This window comes from Nicotiana sylvestris, chromosome 1 (assembly GCF_000393655.2).
Source record: "Nicotiana sylvestris chromosome 1, ASM39365v2, whole genome shotgun sequence".
Lineage (NCBI taxonomy): Eukaryota > Viridiplantae > Streptophyta > Magnoliopsida > Solanales > Solanaceae > Nicotiana > Nicotiana sylvestris.
The window spans coordinates 63564942-63572825 of NC_091057.1; the positions used below are offsets into that span (position 1 = coordinate 63564942).

Below are 7884 nucleotides of genomic sequence, written 5' to 3' on the forward strand. Positions count from 1 at the left end.
TTAAAACATCCTAATACCCAAGCCCAAAATCAAAATCTGACTCAGGTCCAACCCCTCTCTACTCCACCTTGGCAATCCATGCCCTCCTCTTCGACCCAATGAAATCATGCCACATCACCCCTTCACCATACTCACAAAAAACACAATTAATCCAAGTCGTACATCTAATTGATCCACAACCCACGTTTTACTTCCTATTTTATTTAATTTTAAAACATATCCCTGGATTTGATCCCAAACGTCAAAATCCAAAGATCGAACGGATATCATATCATCTCATTTTAATTGTTTAGTCCCTGAATTATCAGGGTTGTTGATCTAAAGATCTAATGGTCCAGATTACATCCTCCATTTTTAAACCTTAGAGACCGGTCTTGTATCCCTAAAACCCTAATCATTTGCCCTATTGACCAGCCGCCCCTCTTTCCCCTTCCTCTCTTTATTGTCTCAACCCACAGAACCAAATCAATCACAGACCTTGCACCAATTCATGCAAGGCCATGAATCAGACAGAAAATCATCTCCTTTGTCTTTCCCAGTTGTGATTCTGATTCTCGTCAATTCCCTTACCCGTTTCATCTCTTGAAATTTAAATGCCCAAATCTGAAACCCTATATTCAACGGTGCAATGCCAAATCTTCATATATCTCTATTTAATCTATGGCATGCATAGCCATCACTCCAGTGTTATCATCATTATTCTTAGTCCAGAGGTCAAGCTTAGCGACCTCTGGACATTGGGTCTTTTACCCGGTGGATTTTCTTTCAAAGGACAACGTCACTACCTTAGGTAAAAGATTATCGCTGCTCTCACCTCTGTCTTATCTGATTTCACCCGATTGTTCTCACATCATCAACTCTTTGCCACTCTCCACTACCTAGTTTGAATGTTTTTGAATCTTAAGGCATTGAATGCCACTACAAAAAGGGGGCTTTAACGCTCTCAAAAACAAGTAGAAACATCAACCTAACTACAGAAATAGCATTTACTATACTTACAGTTCTGATTAGCAAAATCAAAGCTAGGGTTTCTAACTAGGTTTTGATTTTTTTTTTTGGTTCTGAGCTAACACTGATTGAAGTTTGAATTTTTGATTCTTGTACGGATAAGAAAAGACTCTCATTTGGTTTGCTGCTCAAAAAAAGGTCAGTGAGCCTCGACTTTCCTTCTATTTTAATCATCTAATTGAAGTCATGTTTATTTTGTTATTTTCCTATTAATTAAATTTGTTTCTGATATGCTATAGTTAATTGTCTCTACCTTAACGTATTTGTCATCAGTTTATGAATAATTATCATAATTTAAGAGTCATATGCTTCTTTGACAATCTGAAAACAAGATCACGGATTAATCGATTACTCTTGTAATCTTAACAAATATGTCTTCGAGTAGTCTTTGTATTGTTGAGTTTCTATGATTAATAAAGAGCTTTCAAATGATTCCATGTAGTTATCTTAACTTTAGACCTCCTTGATATTCTACTATGGCTCTCATGTATGCTATACTAATTTGTCTTAGTACTATTTGCATTTTGAAATGATTCACTTGATAAACTAAACTAAATGGATATGAATCCTCCGATGATACAAACAGGACTGTCACTCTTAGCTTGGGTACATCATGCTTGCATCATTTGAATGAATTCCTTCCTTCTAATATGTTTTTGTGATTCTTTTAACCCTTATGACAGTGTAATCATATATGGGATATCACTATATAAACATGTTCTAAACTAACTGGATCCCTATACTTACCCTACTGTGTATTCTGAAGCTGCTCCATATTTAGCATAAGCTATGGAACTGGTTAAGATATATCTATGGTATTTGAGTTTCATCTGTTGTATTAAAGTGTTAAAATTAAGCTTCACCATGACTAACTCCCCATACGTAACCTGTATAACATATCTTTATTACCATGCTTTCATTGTCTTTTCTGAAACTTGTATATAGTAACAATGTTAGTTTGATCTCGTGATACTCAACCATGTTGATCATGTTGTGATTTTGTAAGAATGTCCTATGAATGTATTTTTTTTACCACCATGTGGTCATTTTTTATTCTTCTTATTGGCCTGCTTCATAGAGAAACAACACAAGTTTCAGCTATAAGAATAAGATCACTATCAGTAATATTATCTTCATCAAAGCCTAGCTGCCCAGAAAGATGCAGCAACTTAACCCATCCTTATCCATTTGGGATAAGAAAAGGGTGTTACTTCAATGAGCCATTTGAAGTGAGGTGCAATAACAACACTGCTTTTAGTCATGGTCTCTATTATAGATCTGTCAAACACATATCTATGAACACCATCACGATTGTGGTTCTATCTATTCCTTAGCCCTAGAATTTAGAGACTTAAAATCAAAGGAAGGAGAAGAAAGGTACAGGCCCGTGAAAATTGTGCTCCTACTTCTCGGTTGAAAATCCAACCATTCAAACTAGTTATTGCCAAAATTATGTGATTGTCCCACCAAAAATTCAAATTACGGTTAACTTATTCCTAAACAAGTTCTGTTTGTCTTGCATGCTCATGTTTGTGCCCCTGATATCACATAACTTTGTTTAAGTTCATATAAGTTAATTGTAATCCATTATAAACTTAGGAGAGATCCTCCAATGCTTGACCTCCTTGTCTGAGTGTAAAACTGTGTATTTAACTTCTAATGAGTCTAGAATGAATGAGAGATTTCTTTAGGGGTCATATCATTTGTTTAAGTGTGGACCAATTTGTTTGCTTAAATATCCCTGTCTTTAAGGATTCTGAAGTGGACTGTTATCCTCTATACTTAGTAAGAAATAAAGTGATAACTTATGAGTAGATGTAGAAATGGATAAGTAGGTGACTGTTGTTGAGAATTCTCATAAGTGTGAACCAGCCTGTGGGACTAGTAAGGTTAATATACATGATATCTCATTTATCCCCTCAAACTACATAACTTGGTTGTTCTGGGTCCCTGTAATAACACGTTGATGTTTTCACCACTTTTCTACACATGTAACTGACTTCTTTAAGTACTTTGAGCATGTTAAAGGTATATGACAGTGTACCACATATTTGTGAGTAAGTTATGATCCATTGGTCTTATCTGTAGTATTCTGAACAACATCTACAAGAAATGTATATGTCCTTGTGTCATTATTATTATTGTATTAGAATTTACAATGAGTGCCTCATTAGCATTTATACCTGTATGGAAGAGTAAGTATGAGTGATTAGAGTATTTAGGAGTAAAATTTCGTTCGTAGTTGAGGTACTCTCTCTGAACACGCACTATTCGGGGTCATTAAGACCCTTGTGAACTTTGAAGTGCCAAGGATCCAAAGGGTGTTTTGGCCATGTTTGGAATTTTACCTTGAGCCTTTAATTATTGACATTTGCTAATCTCTTTAGGGTTAGTGTTAAATGGAAGCAAAGGCTCCATTGTAAATCGCTCTATCTTGTTTGACTTTACATTAAATTTATTTATTCCTAATTAATGCCTGTTATAGTTCTGTCTTGGGCCTTACATTGACTTTACTTGCATTTGAGTGTTGTATTGGGCTATATATCTAATGACTTTCTTATATTTCTTTACACGTGTCTGAATTGGGCCTGCCGAGTTCTCAAAGAACTCAGGCCAAAATTCTAGCATGAGCCTAGAGTCATTGGAGTTGTTGTTGTTTGTTTTGCTGTCTGCTGGGCCCAACTTCCTTCAGGCCCAACCATGAGTCCATTTTCTTTCCTTTATCACTCTTATAAGTTTACTATTTTTTATATGTATACAACATTGATAATATTTTATTGAATATTTCCTTTTATCTTTTTTAAGTTACATTAATAACCTAGGCAAGCCCTTAAGACGTGGGTAAAGATAAAAGAAGTACTGCAACTTAATAATAAATAAATTTAATCACTTCTATTAATCAGTTCTCACTCTTACTCTTACTAACAATTTTCATGAAGCTTTTGGAAATTAAAATAGATTTGCAAAGTCGACAACCTCTCTTTGTAAAACAAGAAGAAAATCAAAAAATTAGAAAATGATTTCCAAAGGCGAGCTTTTTCTACAAATCAAACAAACACTGCTACAAATTAAGGATCGTTCAAACGATTCTTCTTCAAATTAGAGTATAAGATTTGAAATCTATTTCCAAGGTATATCTAAACCTCATAGTCCTTACTTTACACAAATAGCCACTTTATTTTGAAAGTCAAATATTTTAAACTTCACCCTATTTTATTAGTAAGTATAAGTATTATAAATCTATATTTCCTGAAGACTCTTTCAATTGTATATACATTTTCAAAGGCTTCTCTTTCAAATAAAAATTACACTTTTCCAAGGTATATATACTACTTTTACAAAATTCATAAAGGTAACCCATACACTTTTAAGCACTAAGTAAGTAAGATATAGACATTTAATTCCCCAAACCTAGTCTAAGTCCTATGGAGTTACCTTAGGTAGATTCTAGGGGGGTTCCTAATACCTTCCCCTTAGAAGAGCAATAACCTTTACCCAAATCTCACTGGTTAGAAGACCAATAGGATAATGATCTCAACAATTGAATAGGTACCCTAGTATACCTCTAAATTTTGGGTAACGACTTTCTTTTATCGTCAATAGGGAAACCACTAGTTGAATCTTATTTTGACTTGTGCAAAATAGGGTGAAACATGGACTCGTGGGGTTATGGGTAGTCAGAATCCACCCTTGGACTCGGGTTTCGACCGAGCGGGCCTGAGGTTAACTTTTGTTGACCTTTTGGTAATTTTGTAAAGATCAAAGCTTTATCTATTATAATTATTTTTCCTTGCATTGTTTGATGATATTAAGTCTCTTTTGGTTAGATTTGAGCCATGTGGAGGCAAATTTGAGGGGAGAAGCTATTTTCGAGGGATGAGTTGGCCTAGTTTAGGTAAGTATTTTGCCTAACTTTGTGTGGAGGAACTACCCCTTAGGATTTAGGTTGAGTGCGCTATTTGTGTTATGTGAAAGCCGTGTGAGTACATGGGTTATATAGGGTAATTGTTCGGTTTAGGTTATTTAAACTCTTTCCATGACTTTAATTTAATGGTCATAGTATGTTATATCCCTCATTGCTAATCTACCTTTACATGTTTTATTTGACATTTATTAATACTTGTTTTACCTCTTACTTGTTATTTTGTTCTTATATGCTTTAGTTGAAGTTATTGCCTTTCTTATTGTCTTGTTACCTCTTTAATCATTGTATTACTTTTACTTGAAGTAGTTATTTTGTGGAATATCCTCTTGTTGAGTTATTGGTGTTGAAGTTGTAAAAGCCTTTATCTCATTGAGTTGAAGTTGTTAATTGTTGAGTAATTCACATTTATTTTGTTATTGTTGATATTCTTGTATACATTGTGATTGAGTCGTGGGCTATTTGTTGTGGAAATATTGGTATTGTTGATTCTTATTGAAAGTTATGGCATATGGGCACTTGTGGTGCGAGTTGTGATCATGTTGTGATATTGATACGCATGTGGTGGTATAAGACTAGGCGTTGATACGTATGCGGTGAGATAATGTGGGCTTGATACGCCTGTTGCTAGTAGGGGAACTACTTGAAGCCACGTAGTGAGATAAGGGAGGCTAAAACGAGGGTAGCTATTTCAGAAAAAAGATTTTCAATACTAAATGTATGGCTATTGTGGTGACATAAGGAAAGAGCTCATGACTCTGTTCCACCAGGTTTTGGGGATTTGTTGTCAGCTATACTGTAGAATTCTATTATGATAGTTTACACGGTTAATTTGAAGTTTTATTATTATTTCTGATGTTTCATAAAGTATGCTAGACTTACCTAGTCTTAGAGACTAGGTGCCATCACGACATTCTGAGGTAGGAAAATAGGGTCGTGACAAGTTGGTATCATAGCTCTATGTTCAGAGGTGTTACGAGTTATAAAAAAGTTTAGTAGAGTTTTGTGGATAGGTACGGATGACTTCTGTTCTTCTCTTCGAGAGGCTACGAAATTCCCTTTATTTGATTCTTTATCATGCGAATTGGTTGACTTCGAAATCTAAATGTTTTTCTTTTTACTCTCTCACAGATGGTGAGGACACGCACTACTAGATTCAATGATCAAACACCCGCGCCCCTGCTAGAGCCACGAGAGGCGAAGGCCTAGGTAGAGGCCGAAGAGGGGCACATGGTGCATCTAGAGCACCTGCCATAGCAGCGCCTGAGGAGCCACCAGTAGCTCCGGTTTGGGGAAAGGCACCCAAGGGGCTCGTTATCACCCCTGCACATTAGGAGATCATATTACATTTTATGAGTATGTTCGGTTGTAATGACTCGATTGACCATTTTGTGTAATTGAACCTTGTTACCCATTATGATGCTTCAAAAATGTATGTTTATAATTTTATGACTTACGGGATTGATTATTTTTATTTTGGGAAGCCTTCGAGTTGATTCGAACCCTTTGATTCTTGACTTTTGTGAAATTTAAATTAAAAAACTTTGACTTTTTAAAAAATTAAAAAAATTTACCAAACTTTGACTTTTGTGAAAACGACCCTGGAATGGTCTCTTTATGGATCTGATAAATTCGTATCATGATTTCGAACTTGGGAGCAATCCCGAAATAGATTTCGGAAGTCCGTAGGTTGATTTGTGTTATTTTACCGAAATTTAGCAATTTGAAGTTGAAAAGTTTGACCGTAGGTTGACTTTTAGCTATTGATAGTGGGATTTGATTTTGCGACTTGGAATAGGTCCAATATGCTATTTAGAACTTATCTACAAAATTTGGTATCATTTGGAGTTGATTTGATAGGATTCAGATTTGAAATTCATGCATTTTTGTGTTTAATTCGTAGTTTTATATGTTATTTTTGTGTTTTGATCATACGAATGAGTTTGTACGATGTTTTTAGACTTGTGTGAATGTTTGGTTTGGAGCCTCGAGGGCTCAGGTGAGCTTCGGAAGTGTTTCAGATGGTTTTGAACGAAAAATGAAAAATCTGGTGTGTAGTGCCTCTGGTGTCGCAATTACGAGCTTAGAAGGGTAACCTCATGCATCGCAATTGCGATACCTAGCTCGCAATTGCGAAGTAGGTCAGGTAGAGGGGTAGTTCGCATTTGTGATAGAACAGTCACATTTGCGATAGAGACAGGATTCGCAAATGCGAAGTCAGAGTCGCAATTGCAACCTCCTCATAGGACAGACAGTGGCCGCATTTGCAAGGAATACTTCGTAATTGCTAGGGTTTGCAATTTCGAACTCATGTCGCAATTGCAACATCAACGGCTGATCAAAAGTGCTGGAAGTCGGGATTTCATCTCATATTCTCTCATTTTAGAACCCTAGACTAGGTAGGAGGTGATTTGGAGAGGGGATTTTCATCTACAAACTTTGGGTAATTGATTCTAATCTATTTCCAATTATATTCCATCAATATATCTTAGATTTAATATCAACATCTTGTGAATCAAAGTGAAACTTTGTCAAGTTTTTGAAAAATAAGAATTTGAGTTTTAAGAGTCAATTTGGACTCGAATTTTGAAACTAATCATATATATGAACTCGTGGGGCCATGGGTAGTCGGAATCTACCCTTATTTTCAAGGTATACTTGCTAGGCGTCCGCAGGTCTTGGAGTCACCTTTCCTTATCCTTAATGGGTGTTGTATTTTCATTTAGATAGTGATGTAGTAGACATTCTAGTATTATGACTCAGTTCCGCCAGTTTTGGGAAATGTCTTAGTGAGATTCCATTTCGGAAGGTTGATATGAGTTTATCAGTCTTGCCTTAGTATTTCTGTTAATTATTTCTGTCAAGTTATTATTAAATATTAGGCTTACCTAGTCTTAGAGACTAGGTGCCATCACGACATCCTAAGAAAGGAAATTGGGGTCGTGACATCGGTG

The 7884-nt window shown here is 35.7% G+C and overlaps 1 long non-coding RNA gene across 3 annotated transcripts; it reads left to right on the top strand.

The window, feature by feature from the left end:
* Window positions 1-271: 271 nt before the first annotated feature.
* Window positions 272-6404, top strand: LOC104223310 (uncharacterized). Of its 3 annotated transcripts, XR_011402516.1 has the most exons (3): window positions 371-1146; window positions 4836-4903; window positions 6062-6404. It is a non-coding gene; the product is annotated as an uncharacterized lncRNA (long non-coding RNA). The 3 variants fall into 3 exon arrangements; XR_710074.2 differs by lacking the exon at window positions 4836-4903 and having other exon boundaries at window positions 272-1146; XR_710075.2 differs by lacking the exon at window positions 6062-6404 and having other exon boundaries at window positions 278-1146; window positions 4836-5773.
* Window positions 6405-7884: the final 1480 nt, after the last annotated feature.